This window comes from Hyperolius riggenbachi, chromosome 10 (assembly GCF_040937935.1).
Source record: "Hyperolius riggenbachi isolate aHypRig1 chromosome 10, aHypRig1.pri, whole genome shotgun sequence".
NCBI lineage: Eukaryota > Metazoa > Chordata > Amphibia > Anura > Hyperoliidae > Hyperolius > Hyperolius riggenbachi.
This window is the reverse complement of record NC_090655.1, coordinates 202,594,901-202,609,354: the sequence shown is the minus strand read 5'-3', so window position 1 is coordinate 202,609,354 and position 14,454 is coordinate 202,594,901.

Here is a 14,454-nt window from a genome sequence, read left to right as displayed (position 1 = left end):
TCTCAACTTGGCTGCGGTACTCGTGCTCTCCGATGCTGCCGATTAGGCCAATGATGGTAGTGTCATCCGCAAATTTGATGACCTTCACAGAGCCGGCAGTGGAAGTACAGTTGTTAGTGTACAAGGAGAACAGTGGAGACAATACACATCCTAGTGAGGCACCCGTATTTGTGGTTCTCATGCTGGAGGAGCAGCTTCTGAGTTTGACTTGTTGCATTCTCCTTGACAGGAAGTCCTTGACCCATGCACGAAGGGAGGGTTCGACTCTGAGCTGCTCCAGGTTGCTGAGCAGGATATCTGGGCAGATAGTGTTGAATGCTGAGCTGAAGTCCAAAAACAGTATCCTGGCGTAGGAGTCAGGTCTGTCTAGGTGCTCTGTGATGTACGCCAAGCTGATGTTAATGGCGTCTTCAATGGACCTGTTTGCCCTATATGTGAATTGGAGCGGGTCAAGGAGGGCGTTGGTGGAGCACTTAAGGTGGGCGAGGACCAGTCGCTCGAGAATCTTAATGATGTTGGAGGTTAGGGCCACAGGTCTGAAGTTATTGAGATCCGTGCTGCCTGTCTTTTGGGGGACCAGTATAATTGTCGACCTCTTGAAGTAGGAGGGCACTGTACCTTCTGATAGTGACCGCATGAATAAGGAGGTAAGCACAGGGGATAGCTGGTCTGTGCAGGTTCTTAGGCAGATCGATGACACGCCATCCGGGCCAGAGGCCTTCCTGGGGTTCAGCTTGTGGAGATGCCGGAGAACTTCAGCCTCCTGGACTACAACTGGTGCTGAGGCCTCAGGTTCCCCCAAAAGTTGTGTGGAGTCTGTGGACTGGCATTCAAATCTGCAGTAGAACTCGTTGAGCTTCTCTGCCAGCTGGAGGCTGGGGGTCATGGGTTGGGGGGTCAGTTTGAAATTCGTGGCTGCTCTAAGGCCTTTCCATACCTCCCGTGTATTGTTGGACTGGAGGCAGAGCCCCAACTTTTCAGAGTAAGCCCTCTTTGCAACCCGCAGTTCACGTTTTAGGGCATTTCTGGCCTCTCTAAACTCCTCAGGTGAGCCGGTCTTATGGGCTTCCTCCTTGAGTTTTCGGAGCTTGCACAGCTTGTTGTTGAACCAAAGTTTGTTATTGGGGAAGATCTTGAAGGTCTTGGTTGGGATACATGTTTCTTTGCAGAAGCTGATGTAAGAGGTGATTTTTTCTGCCCATTCATCTGGAGTGGGTGCCTCCAGGGTCGTCCAGTTGGTAGAATCAAAACAGGCTTGAAGCTCCAGTTTGGCCTCCACGGTCCATTTTTTGACAGTTCTGATGGTGGGTTTGGTGGACTCCAGGAGCTTCCTGTAGGTGGGGATCAGATGGATTATGTTGTGGTCAGAGCTCCAGGGCCACTCCTTGGGTGCCCTGTATGCATTCTTGTGGACCGTGTAGCAGTGGTCCAGGGTGTTGAGTTTCCTGGTGGGGAAGGTGATGTGTTGCTTATAGCGAGACATCACCTGTCGTAGGTTTGTGTTGTTGAAGTCCCCCAGGATAATGAAGAGGGCCTCCGGAAGGGCAGTTTCCCACCGCGAGATGTTGTCGCTGAGTGCACTCAGGGCAGTCTTGGAGCATGCGTCAGGGGGAATGTAGACCCCAACAAGAACGAGGGAAGAGAATTCCCTGGGGTAATACCGAGGCCTGCAGTTAATAGCAAGGAACTCGACATCTGGGGTGCAGATCTTGCTTAGAGTTGAGGTATTGGAGCACCAGGCAGTGTTGACGTAGAAGCAGATGCCCCCACCTCTTTTTTCCCCCAAGAGAGTTAAGTCCTGATCTGCACGTGGGAGGTCGTAGCCTGGCACTTCTAAAGAGTTGTCGGGGATGCACTCGCTCCGCCAGTGAAGCAGAGAACTGGGGTGTTCTTGCAAATCAGTGGTTTGCTGCAGAGTAGTAGGAGCAACTCATCCACTTTGTTAGGTAGTGAGTAAACATTTGCTAGCAGAATGGCAGGGACGGGAGAACGCAGGCCTTTCATTTTGAGCCGCACCAGGGCTCCCGCCCTTCTCCCTCTGTGGTGGCGTTTCCAGGGCCGGATTTGGACTTCCCAGTGCCCTAGGCCCAGTACCACCAACCCCCCTACACTGTTTAGCCCAGCTTGAGTTGTAAAGTGGAAATAATTCTGTTAAAATATTTACCTTACTGGATCAGAAATTGTGTCTACAACCACAGTCACAGACTGCCCAACAAGCACATGGTGATCCATGTTTCCCTACACCCCTGGCATTAAACTGAAGCTTGTATGTTCAGGAGATAGCACTGTCTCATCGCACACCAAGAAGTAAGGAAAATACACAGAGCTCTGGAATTCTGACTGTGTGTGCAGCAAAGCCGGGCGGCTTCGGAGCAGGAGAAATGATTTATTTTGACATGCAGCCTCTTCTCTCTCTTAGGTCCTGCCGCCCTTTTATCCTTCTGATTTTTTACCGCCCTAGGCCATGGCCTTTGTGGCCTTTTCAGAAATCCGGCCCTGGGCGTTTCCTCGGGGTTGCTTGGTGATCAGATGTTTGATGTGGGTAGTGACCGAGTTCCACAGGGGAGTTCCCTCACGCAACTGGAGGCCAACCGGCGGTTCCCACTTTAGAAGGTCTTCTCTCGACAGGGTGTCAATGTGTTGTGTTGCCCGCCCCGCACCCATAGCAAGAGTGCTGTAGATAGAAGGGGATGGTACGGAGTGCCGGCAGATGGTGGTGCCACAGGGAGCGTGCAGGCTTTGGAGGATCTGTCCAGTGGGTAGTGCCAACAAGCGATGTCTTTGGGGGCCAGGACGACCAGCGACTCAAGTGGTGAAGGGCAGGCAGGTATGAGAGCACAGAGCTGTGGCGCAAACGACTGCAGATTAAAGGCCAGGCCTGCAGCAAGTGGTGAGCAGGGCACAGAACAGTGGGTAGCGCAGTACTGGGGGTATAAGCAGCTGCGGAGCAGAGACAGTGTGTAGCCACTACGGACTACAGACCAGGCGGGAGCAGCAGGCAGCAAGCAGGGCACACAAAACAGGAGGTTGCGCAGCACTGGGGGTGCAGGAAGCAGCAGAGAATAGACAGTGTGTGTGTGCAGCAGCAGGTGGAGAAACAGGCAAATGAGTAGGTTTCACCGTGTGTGGACAGGCCTGGCGGTGGGCAGTGTCCGGAGAAGATCATCAGCTGCAGGCACGTGACAGGCCCGACAGGCCAGTACAGGAGTCCCTCTATTGGTGATAGGTCCTGGGGGGCCCGCTGCACGGAGGACGCACTCGCACTCGGTCATCGGCAGCAACAGCTGGGAGTGGGCCAGGAGGAGCAGAGCAGGCAGTCAGGCCTGCCGGGTCCCAGAAGCCATGTCTGGAGGATTTTTTAGCAGTCCGAGCACGTGGGGCACGCGGAGCTGAGGCCGGTATAGGAGGCTCCCCCAAGCATAGCAGAGGTGGTGCCCGGGATCCGTAGATGCCAGAGGAGGTGCCCGTTGACTGGGCTGGCTGTCCAAAAGAATGCGGAGGAGCTCCTGGAGTGAGTTTTCCGTGCAGGAGTTGTGGGGCCTAGCAATGGCGGGGGAAAAGACAGAGCGGCCCCGTAGCGATAGCAGCACAGAGCAGTCCACGGCTCTCCGCAGAGCAGGCACGGATCACCGTGTCTCATGCCGGATCTCGGAGGCTCCTCCACTTGGCGGCCGGAGCAGGCTGGCTGGATATGCCGGGGCAGGCTGGAGCAGGCTGTCGATCGGCAGCAGGGCGGCTGGATTTCCCACTCGGCAGGTGAACACTGAACCCTAAATAAGGAAAAAACGAAGTCTAAACTAACATGTAAAAAAAACACTTTGCTAGTATGGTAATTATTAATAGCTGCTTCTATACAGGTGGTGCACGATTCCAATACTACTATACAGGGGTCTAGTCCTGGAAAAAGAGGTGAGTGGACCTACCCTAAAAACCTCTGCGCCGCGCATAGCGTGGCGCGCCAAAAATGGGCGTGGTTAAGCATAGCGTGGGCGTGGTCATGGGTGGGGCCAAATATACATGGCCTTAGCAGTGCTATAAAAGGTCTGCCAGTGGAAGTTTGAGCTCTGTCGTAGTGTATCCCCAAAAAGTAGATGTAATCTGACAGCATTTCACCAAAAATACACATAATCTGGCAGAGGTTCCTCCAAAATACAGATAATATGGCAGTGGCTCCCCCAAAATAGACAATCTGGCAGCAGCAGTTCCCCCAACATACACATAATCTGGAAGCAGTTCCCCAAAATACGCGAAACCTGGCAGTGGATCACCCAAAATACACGTAACACCCAAAATATGTAATCTGGCAGCAATGGTCCCCCAACATACACAATCTGGCAGCGGTTCCCCAAAATACATGTAATCTGGCATCAACGGTTCCCCAGAAATACGGATCTGACAGCAGTTCCCCCAAAATAGGTACCCCCAGTATAGCTAGCCAGGTCTATAGGTGTCCCCAGTATAAGTAGCCATGTGTATAGTTGTCCCCAGAATAGGTGGCCAAGTGTAGAGATGTCACCAGAATAGGTAGCCAGGTGTATAGATGTTCTCAGAATAGGTGGCCAGGTGTATAGATATTCCCAGGATAGGTGGCCAGGTGTATAGATGTCCCCAGAATAGGTAGCAAGGTCTATAGGTGTAGCCAGGTGTCCCCAGTATATGTAACCAGGTGTTCAGGTGTCCCCAGTATAGCCAGGTGTCCCCAGTATATGTAACCAGGTGTTCAGGTGTCCCCAGTATAGCCAGGTGTATAGGTGTCCGCAGTATATGTAGCGAGGTGTATAGGTGTCCCAGTATATGTAGCCAGGTGTATAGGTGTCCCCAGTATATGTAGCCAGGTGTATAGGTGCCCCCAGTATAGCCAGGTGTATAGGTGTCCCCAGTATAGCCAGTCTATTGGCATCCCCAGAATAGGTAGCCAGGTATCCCCCCAGCAGGAGGGGAGCAGCACAGTGGAGTGGAGCGTTGTGCAGAGCAGTGGGGAAGGGCGGATGGGCGGATGTTTCCCCCTCCTTCCCTCACCTTGGGGCTCCCCTTCCTGGCTCTCCCCTTCCAGAACATTTGCAGCGGCGGTGGCTGGCAGTGGGCATCAGCGGGTGGGACTTACCTCCTCCTCGTTCCGGCGAGTTGAAGCTGTGCATGCCGCTAGTCTGGTCTAGTGAAGACCAGAGCAGTGGCACGCACAGCTTCAACTCGCCGGAACAGGAGGAAGAAAGTCCCGCCCACTGATGCCCGCTGCAGCCACATTCTGGAGGGGAGAGCCAGGAAGGAGAGCCCCAAGGGGGGGGGAGACGTCCGCCCTTCCCCACTGCTCTGCACAACGCTCTTCTCCACTGCGCTGCTCCCCTCTGTATATGCTAGGGTGGACGACGCCCACTCTCCAAAAAAAAGTAGGTGGACTTCGTCCACCCGCGTTCATGCAGGACTCGACCCCTGCTACTATACAAATTTACTACATACAACCCAAATTGCGCTACTACTTTAAGCAAGTCCTTGCTACTAAGTATGAGGATCAATTGTCCATGCAGACTTCAGTCCCATATACTTTTCTAAGCAATAAGAGTGGGTATTCAATAATGCGTAGATTCTCAGTTAGATGGGTCTATTGTGCCTTGTGCCTCAGGTGATCCCCAGCCTCAAACGATCCACAGCTTGAATAGTATGCAAGTTTTTCACAAAGCAAACACCTCAAAATAAAAGCACATGGCCTCTCATAGCGTAAAACCGTTCAGTAATTTAATAAAATATTAAAAATACACACTCACATGTCCAGAAAGTAATACAGCGCATAGAGTTTTATGTATGGGCTCTCCCCATATGGTGGCCACCAGGCTGGGCATAAACTGAGACCAAGATCCCGAAGTTGTCATCCCTCACGCCGTCCGTGCACCACGCTGAACCACCCGGGCGGGGTCTCTGATAAGGAAGTGGTTCAGCGTAGTGCACAGACGGCGTGAGGGATGACAACTTCGGGATTACTTTCTGGACATGTGAGTGTGCATTTTTAATATTTTATTAAATTACTGAATGGTTTTACGCTATGAGAGGCCATGTGCTTTTTTTTTGAGGTGCTTGCTTTGTGAAGAACTTGCATACTATTCAAGCTCTGGATCGTTTGAGGCTGGGGATCGCCTGAGAGTATTCCAAGGTGCAATAGACCCATCTAACTGAGGGTCTGTGGATAAGGGTGAGTGCCCAGTCTTAAGGGTGTGGTGGAGGTGAATTTCACACAAGAACCTACGCATTATTGAATGCCCTTTCTTATTGCTTGGAAAAGTATATGGGACTGAAGTCTGCACGGACAATTGATACTCATACTTAGTAGCAAGGACTTGCTTAAAGTAGTAGCACGATTTGGGTTGTATGTAGTAAGTCTAAACTAAGTCTAAAATAAAAACCAACTTAAAAACTAACTAAAATCTAATTAAAACTATATAAAACTATCTAAAAATCTAAAATTGCCAGAAGCCATGTGACTGAGGCAGCCTCGTGGGCGCCATCTTGGTCAGCTTGGACATGCTGCTCATGCTCATGTCATGCTCTTTGGGACTCCCAATAAGGACACTGCCACCCCTGGAAGCATTTAGGTCCAAACTGAAAAGCCACCTTTTTAGTCTACTTCAATAGTACCCGAGTCAGAATCCGAGCACCAGCCATTTCATATTTCATAGATTCCCAGTGCTGCAGTCTAACAAAAATACTAATAATTCTGACTTGCAGGCAGATTTAGTGCACATTCTAGGCAGCTTGGAATTGGACCAATTACATTTTCATCTTGCTGATTCAGATTTGCTCAGTGTAAAGCTGCATACAATTTGCATGAAGCTTCTATGCAAGCCCACAGTGAAAATTCCTTTTTTTCTTAAGATACGGGTTTATCTCAGATAAGTCCCTTTTTTGCAGCCACTGTAGCACCAGACGCCAGAGAGGTTTGGCATGTACATATCTGAAAAATTAGGTTTTGTTACAGCCGCTGTGACAGCGGGCTGAAAAATGCAGGATTTACCTGTATAAAATGTTTCAAAAAAACATTACAGCTTGGACCCTAGTTGGTGGTGGCGGAGAACAGCTGTGTGGGGGAACTCATGCGGCTGTGTGGGGACTGAGTCACAAGTCTTCCAGCATGCAGTAATCCCCGAGATCTATGCCTCATTCATCTTAATAATAGTCAGGTTATCAACACTTTGGTGACCTAGGTGACGTCTATTGTTAGTGAGGCGGGGCAAGCCAAAAGTTGTTTTTTTTTTAAACATTCGTTTTATTGTTTTATAGTATAACAATGAAGACAAAAAAGAATACCCACTCGCAGGTGGGGTAAACATATTCCACATAACATTAACCTGACATTCAAGACTCTAACCGGACACATTATATCCAACCCCCTCCCCCCTAGGCACAACAAAGTTAAAGCAGAATTTAAGAAGCATCAAAAGATTATCTCTAATCTGTACACATTATTTAACAGTATTGTAAAGCTTCAGGCCATTGCCGCATCTACACGCGTAGATGCGGCTCCGATCCGGCGGCTCGATTAGCCGCCGGATCGCCTCTTCCACGTCCCTGCACGTGCCCGTCGCGTCCCCGCTCGCCGCGCGTGCGCCGGATTTGATTCCCCGCTCATCCCCGCCGGTGCCGCTTATCTTCCGCTCGATTCCCTGCCATTGTCCCCTCGCGGGGAGCGAGCAGGGAATCGGCGGTGGGGAGATCCGTCCTGTCCATCAGCGGCTTGATTCATAAGGAACATCTACGCCGCATCTACGCGTGTAGATGCGGCTTTAGTCTACATAGATACATGACCTTTATGCCGTTGATTTATTACTGGTCCATGGCTTCCAGACCTTTTCAAATTTCTGAGGACATCCCCTAGCAATATATGCAGCTTTATAGAGATGAACAGAGTCATTAACCAGTTTTTTCCAAAAGGACAGGGAAGGCGGGTCCTCCTTTTTCCAGTTAAGGATTATGGACTTCCTTTAGTAGTAGAGTAATAGTCCCACCAGTGCCTGCTGCGCCCGTAGGCGTGCTATTCCTGATACGTTTCCCAAAATACATATCAACGGATCGTTAGGAATGGTTACTTTAGTGACCCTAGCTATAAATTCCCGTGCGCTGGTCCAGAGGGGGACAAGTTTGGGACACACCCATAGGATGTGATCAAGATCAGCAGCTGTTGAGCCACAACGCCAGCAGAGTACAGGTACAGTCGGGTTAAATTTAGTAAGCTTTGCAGGGGTTAAATATGATCTGTGGATTTTTAAATTGAATTAGCCTATCTCTGGAAGCAATAAGATAGTTAAAGGGTTTGATCCAAGCATCTTCCCATTCCTCATCGTCTAAGTTAGGTATTAGCGTTTGCAAGGGTTGTTTGAGGAAGGAAATGTGTGGTTCTGTTATTAAAATAATATTTTTGTAAATTTCAGAGAGAGTTTTAGGCAATTGTTCTTTATATAGTGTTTCTTCCAGATCTGAAAGGCCAACCCCAATTATAGTATTACCAAATTGTTTAGAATACGCGTGCCTAATATGTATGTATCTAAAAAAATGCGTTAGGTAACGTAAATTTTTCTTTAAGGGCATCAAATTGGGTGAGGGTTCCAGCTGTTATTATGTGTTCAATATGCGTAATTCCTTTGGCTATCCACACTATAGGGTCAGAGATTTTGTAGAATTGTTGCAAGGATGGGTTGTTCCATAAGGGAGTCTTGGGGGATAGTTTATTTTTGGTGGAGTGCCAGCTGATGGCAGTGTTCCTGTAAGGAATAGCGGAGATGCTGCCACCGAGACAAGCGGCATGGCGGTTATCTCCGCGTATCAGCCGGCGGCCTCTGCCGCGCGGTTACATGCTCAAGTCATGCCTGGTCCTTCCATTGCTCACAGGCTAAGGGCTACGCACGCGCGTGCAGAGCGACAGGACCTTTATGCAGCTAAGAGGGGAGTCAGCTGATCATGCGGTCAGCTGATCATGCGGTCAGCTGACTCCAGCTAAGCATCCGGATTGGCTGAGTGACTGGGGCGGCGCTGTGGAGCATGTTGAGTATATATAGAGCAGGCCTGTCAGTAGCTCCGCGTCTGCTGTTGCGAATGCTATACTGTGTTAGCGCTCAGACCCTAGTCAGATCCCAAAATGTGCTAGAACCAGCCAGAGCTGGGGATCCACACTTAGCCAGATTCTGTTGATAGCTTTAAAGTACTATTGCATTGTTTATTTGTTATGACCTTCTGCTTTCTCTGACTATTCTTCCGTTTGTCAATTCTGTACCTCAGCCTTTCTGATTCACGTTGCCGACCCTGCCTTTCCCTGACGTTGAATCAGTCTTCCATTTCTGTACTGTATCTGTCCGCTCGTTGCCAACTCTGCCTGTCTGACTTTGCTACCCGCACCAGTGGTCCCTGCCACTGGTGAGGGAATCTGGTTTCTTACACCTACCTCCCAGGGGTAGGATATTGCTACGATTTGTGATACCTGCTCTTCAGGTATGCACAGGCTGCAGTACTACCTGTATCACTCGCTCCTAGGCTGCAGTACTGTCTGTGTCACTTTAGCTGCAACACCAACTGTATCAACTACTCCTAGGTTGCAATACAGTCCGTACCACCTGCTCCTCAGGGGATCCTTAGTTCAGCATTACTGTGATTAATCCTCCTTGTACTGTGCACCAAACACTACTCGGTTGCAGCACAGTCTGAATCACCTGCTCCACAGGTGATCAGTTGTACAGCACTATTGTATTCCTTCTCATCGTTGTTGTACACATTATACCCCTTGGCTACAGCACGGTCTGTCTCACCCGCTCATTAGGTGAGCACCAGCTGCAGTACACTCTGGATCACCCGCTCCTCGGGTGAACTCTCTCCTATGAATTACTGTTACACCAAACACAATCCTTCATTGGTTGTCCAGTGTCAGGCTATACTAGTATTATTGGTGTTTCTGCAGATCACCATATAATCAGGTATAGCATCTGTACTATTGGTGATACTGCAGATCACCAATAATCAGAGATCTCTGTGTGCACTGCTGACACCAATCGTTACAGTTCCATGCTCTGAGGACGGTTTTCATATTTTGCGTTAGGTTATAGGGAGCATTAAGACCTCTATAGACTATTTGATTGAGGGCTTCAAAAGACCCCAATGTAGCAGCATCTAATACCATGGCTGCATTAGAGCTATCTTGTATAAGCCACCATCTAGCAGTCACTAGTTGGCTTGCAATAAAATATTTAAAAAGATCTGGGAATGCTAATCACCCCTCAGTCCAAGGTCTCTGCAACTTTTTACGGCTAATTGTTGGGGTTTTGTTATGCCAAATGAAGCTAATGAGTAATGAGTTTAGCTGTGTAATTAGTTTTTGGGGAATCTAAACTGGAGAATTCCTGAAAAGGTACAGATATTTGGAAGTAATTTCATTTTTATTAGGTTTATTCTACCATTAAGTGAAAAGGGAAGGGTCTGACATCCGTGCAGTTTCTGTTTTGTATGTTTTAGCAATGGAATGATATTGTTTTCAAGGTATTGTGTGATGTTGTTGGTGATCCAAACTCCAAGGTACTTAGTTTTGGGAACTATCTCTAGTGGGGAGTGGAGGGTGGGAAGCACGTTTATTGGCAATAATTTGGACTTGTTCCAGTTTACTTTCAGTCCAGATATCGGCGCATAGGTGTTAAAGACGTCCAACACACCCTTAAGTGAGGCCCCCGGGTCTTCTAAATATACCACCAAGTCGTCGGCGTACAGGTATACCCTCTCCTCCAGCGCCCCCACCGAAAACCGGTAATGTCGGGAGATTGTCTGAGAGCAGAAACAATCGGTTCCATGGCGAGAGCAAAAAGCGCCGGAGAGAGAGGTCACCCCTGCCTAGTGCCTCTACATAATTTAATCAACTTAGAGAGTACTGAGCCAATTTTTAACTGTGATCCAGGGTGTTTGTAAATGGTGGCAATGCAGGAGATAAGTTTCACTCCGAAGTTCAGCTTAGAACGCGTGGCCCAGAGGTATGGCCATTCAACAGAGTCGAAAGCTCTCTGAATATCTATGAACGCGAGGGCTTTGGGGGGGGGGGGGAAGAGTCCTGAGCAACTCCACATACATGCGTGTGAATGCGTCTAAGGTTAATATCTGTAGGTTAATGGGGCATGAAACCTGTTTGATCTGGACTGACAACCTCCGTAATTGAGGAATTTATTCTTTTAGTTATTATGTTGGTGAGAATTTTTAAATCATTATTCAGTAAGGAAATGGGACGATAGGACTGGTGTTCTAAAGGGACCTTGTCAGGTTTTAATAGGAGAATTACATGAGCTTTATAAAATGAGGGAGGAAGTTGATCCTGTTCTAAGCAGTTTTGGTAAGTTTTTTGTAAGTGGGGAGTTAGGATGCGAGAGTATCTTTTATAAAATTCGATGGGTATTCCATCCGGGCCTGGTGATTTATTGGGAGAGAAAGATGCAATGGCATCCATAATTTCATCTTCCGTAATATCCATTGCTAGAGCAACATCATCCTGCAGGATAGGCAGATTAAGAGTAGACAATTGCGTGCCTAGTTCATCTGGATTAAACTTGTCTTGGGATTTATATAGTTCTGTGTAGTAAGAATGGAATGAGTCTAGAATTTGAGCCGAGGAAGAGGTAATTTCCCCTGAGGGGAGCATATTCTGGAATATTAGAATGGGCATCAGAGGGCCTCGAAATGTTTGCAAGTAGTTTCCCATTCTTGTCCCCCTTTTCAAAGGTCATTTGCCTCCATTCTGAGATTGAGGTTTTAGTAATATCAGACAAATGAAGATTAAGGTTACGTTTAGATTGCATAAGATTTTCATAGGTAGAATCAGTGGGATTATTTGTGTGTTCCAGCGCAGCCTGTTCCTCCTTATTTTGCAATAAGGTGTAAGCAGAAGCATATTCTTTCTTTTTTGCAGCCACCTGGTTGATGTATTCACCTCTTATGGTGGCTTTAAAAGCATCCCAGACCATTTGTACAGAGGCTGTATCTTCATTTATATCCATAACGAGTCATTTTGTCCCCTATCTCTTTATCAGATATCCATTTAGGATCTAGCCTCCATAGATTTTTATCATATTGTAAGCCAATCCAATTTTGCATCTAATTTCTAGTGGAGCGTGATCGGAGAGGCCGCTCGGAAGATAGGCGGCGCTGGAAACACATTGAAGGAAATCTGCATTAGCAAATGCCAAATCAATTCTAGCTGCTGATCTATGAGTAGCTGAAAAATGCGAGTACGCTGTTGATTGGGAATTTTTCCATCGCCATACCTCACTTAATGAGAGAGCATCTGCCCACCCACATAGGTCAGCGTTAGGAAGTCTCAAGGGATTAGTAGAATCCCTGCCCATACGTATGATATCATTAAAATCTCCAATTATCATTAGTTTTGCGGGGAGGAATTTTTGCAGGGTAGAGGTAATATGATCTAGAAGAGTTCTCTGCAGGGGTGGAGGAGGCGCATACACACCCACAATACACAGAATCATCCCATACACATTTAGTTTTATAATAATGAATCTTCCCTCGTCATCTATATGCGAGCGAATTACTTTATGGGTTAGGGTTTTCCTGATTAAAATAGAAACCCCTCTAGAAAAGGAGGTGTAAGTTGAGTGTAGGGCTTTAGCAACCCATTGCTTTCCCAGGGACTTTGTCAGCTTACCATCCAGGTGAGTTTCTTGGAGAATTGTAATATGAGGTTTGTATTTAAGCAGATACTGGAACATTAAGGACCTCTTAAAGGGAGATCGTAGACCTCTCACATTCCAGGACAATATACTTAGGGGGGTCTCCATTGGTGTGTTTGAGTAATGTTAGGAAGGGAGGGGGGGCGAGAAAATGGTATACAATGAGAACCGGCAGGTCTCAAACATCTGGAGAGCCTGTGGAGTACCACAGACAAAACAGCAGAACACTTAATAAAACTATAAAGGCTAAAAAACTAACAGTAAGAAATGAAATACCCTGCTGTAGTATAACCAAAACTCTATATTACCACAGCTTTATTCCCAACTACTTTTCAGGGTAGTGTAGAGGCCGGCTACATGTGCCAGATACTAAACCACTACTCTGACTAACAACCCACTGAACAAAAGAGAAGAGAGGAGAAGGAAAGAGAAGGGAAAATTAAGAAGGTAAGGAAGAAGGGTGGGGACTGGGCAAGGTGAGAGGGGAGGGAGCGGAGCAGACATGGGCATCCGCAGAAAATTTTCCGGGGGGATGGGGCAAAAAGGCAGGGAAGAAGTGGTGCGTAGCGCGCCGCAAATTTTTGAGAAGATGTGCGCGCCAAAAAACCTGAGGGTTATGTTGTGCTGCGCACATAGCGCGCCGCACCGAAAAATGGGTGCAGCCATGGACCAGAATGTGGGTGTGGCCATGGGTGGTGACAAATTTTCATTAACTTAGCAATGTGGGACATTAGATTAGGACAGTGGTGGTGAACCTTTTGGAGGCCGAGTGCCCAAACTGCTACCCAAAAGTCACTTTATCTATCGCAAAGTGGCAACAGCAATTTAAACTTCATACAAACGTTTTAACTCATACATGAACATTATGGAAAATCTAAGTTGAAAATAAACTGTGAAGATAAACAATTTCATTCATCCTACTCCTGAAAAATGTATTCTTTTTTAGAACCTCCCAGTTTTATTTTCTGTTTTAAAAAGCTAAAAAGTCGGTTTAATGCTATTGTCTCATAGGATGATGATTCAGCTTTTCCCAGAGGCCCCCAACAAGACAAATTCAGCAATCATTAGGCCCCCAACAAGACAAATTTAGCAATCATGAGGCCCCCAACAAATCATCAGGCTTCCAACAAAACACATTCAGCAATCTTGAGGCCCCCAACAAGACAAATTTAGCAATCATGATGCCCCCAACAAGACAAATTCAGCAATCATGAGGCCCCCAACAAATCATGAGGCCCCCAACAAGACATTCAGCAATCTTGAGGACCCCAAAAAATCATGAGGCCTTCAACAAGACGAATTCAGCAATCATGAGGCCCCCAACAAGACAAATTCAGCAGTCCTGAGGCACATAAATAGACAGCATTTAACATAAATAGGCAGAATGCCCCCTTAATATGGTAGACACCTCTCACCTGGCTTCTCAATTCTCCTCTACTGGCTGCTGTGCCTGGAAATACTGTTTTTGGCTGGATTGGGGATGACGTGCGGGCTGAAAGGCCCTGCGTGATGCTGTGGCCAGGCTAGCTGGCGGTGATGCTGTGGCTGGGTTGGCTGGCGGTGATGCTGTGACCTGGCTGGCGTTGATGCTGGGCTGTGCTTGGCTGGTTGAAGTAAATGCTGCCTCCTAGTTTAGGTAGGGCCAGGAACCCCCAGGTTAGGGAGTGACAAGGACCCCCCCAGTAAAGTAGTGACAGGGACCCCCAGTAAGGTAGTGACAGGGGACCCCCAGGTTAGGAAGTGACAGGGGACCCCCAGGTTA